Raw genomic sequence first — 1,523 nt, forward strand, 5'->3', positions numbered from 1 at the left:
TAACATAGCAAAGAAAACAAGAAAAAAAAAAAAAAAAAAAAGAAAAAAAAGAAAAAAAAAAAGAAAAGAAAAGAAAAGAAAAAAGAAAAAAAAGTGATCAAAAAGTCAGTCCAAAGATAGAAGACATGGCAGAGGAATCCTTTCACTACTGAGCAGGGACCTGGGAACCCAATGTTCAGTAGCTATTGAGCTAGTGTCCCTGGAGCTACTTTCTCACCCCAACCTCAGTCACCATCTTGGCTAGATGAATACAATTGGGAATGGAAGAAGAGGTTTTATTACTTCAGAAGACAAAGACTACAGCAGCAGCTCCTAACCAGATATTTCTAGAACTCTCTGTTGGTAACAGTATTTGACAAAAATACCTAAAAGGAAAATATGGTAGTGTTATTTTGAAAAAATCACTTAGCATTGAATGTGTAGAGTGCTTTAGGTAGTAATGACATCTTAACTATATTTATTCTTCNCACTTAGCATACCAGGTTTCCATCAAGCAGATTGATCCCAGTACTTACCCTCTATTCCTCCCCCTCCTCCCCCATAGATCTATACCTGTGAGAGGTCCCAACCCATGAACCCTCATGTGGTGTCATCTTAGGACTCTGCTTATGAATGTCTTCCACCTCTGGATCTCTAAAGAACACATTCCTCTTGTGATGCTTCTTTGCACAATATCTTCTCCCTGTGACAGTCCCAAGGGAGGAAAGATTTCACCAGGGGAACCAACACTGGTTCCATTAAACTGAAAGTTGAGACTGCCACCGGGCCATGTGGGGTCCCTCATGCCACTGAAACAACAAAGAAGAGGGTTAGTGGCTGGTTGATTGCTTCTGATTATCAAGGGGAAATAATGGTTGCCATTACACAGTGGAGGCAGGAAAGACCATGTTTGCAACCTAGAAGATTGATCTTCTGAGAGTGTTTCTTAGTATTCCCATGTCCAATAATATAAATTAATAGAAAACTATAGTACCTCATGCAGGCAGGACCACTAAGGGCTCATGGGCCAGGAATTAAGGTTTGTATCTTCCCACCAGGTAAACAACCCAGCCACCTGAATGAGGTCAAAGGGAACTTGAAATACTGGTGGAAGAAGGAAGTTATAAATACTGACCATGACCTCATGATGAGCTTCAGAAATAAGAGCTATGGAAACTATGCATATTTTGTCTTGCTTTGTTACTGTATATTTGAATCTACTAGCCCAATTTTCCTTCTCTTGTTTATTAATCTTCATTTAAATTGTGTAGGTGGTGCTTAATCTTATAGTCTGTGGATAACAGCATATCAAAGTGTAATTGTGACAGAACTAGAAAAGAACAGACATCCCCCAGAGAATGAGAGTGTGTCTAATGGGATTTTTGACACCCCTTTTTGGAGAAGATGAAGGGACATTCACCTATGAAGGATGCTTCAATTATGCTAAGCAGAAGCATAGTATTGTTACTGATCATTTGGGAGAAAAATATCGACAGAAGAGTATTATGAGTGATGAGTGGTCAAAAAGGTGAGCCATGCTGGAT

The 1,523-nt window shown here is 39.4% G+C and overlaps 1 protein-coding gene across 1 annotated transcript in view; it reads left to right on the forward strand.

Annotated features, from left to right (window-relative positions):
• The window catches only part of LOC144223331 (zinc finger protein 185-like), an 8,430-nt gene extending 7,266 nt beyond the window's left edge, over positions 1 to 1,164 (forward strand). Inside the window, exon 4 of the mRNA XM_077754020.1 lies at positions 1,038 to 1,164. The gene's annotated coding sequence lies outside the window, so the exon portion shown is untranslated. The remainder of the gene's footprint in view (positions 1 to 1,037) is intronic.
• The last annotated feature ends 359 nt before the right edge of the window (positions 1,165 to 1,523 follow it).

Source organism: Crocuta crocuta, unplaced genomic scaffold (assembly GCF_008692635.1).
Source record: "Crocuta crocuta isolate KB4526 unplaced genomic scaffold, BGI_CrCroc_1.0 scaffold1054, whole genome shotgun sequence".
NCBI lineage: Eukaryota > Metazoa > Chordata > Mammalia > Carnivora > Hyaenidae > Crocuta > Crocuta crocuta.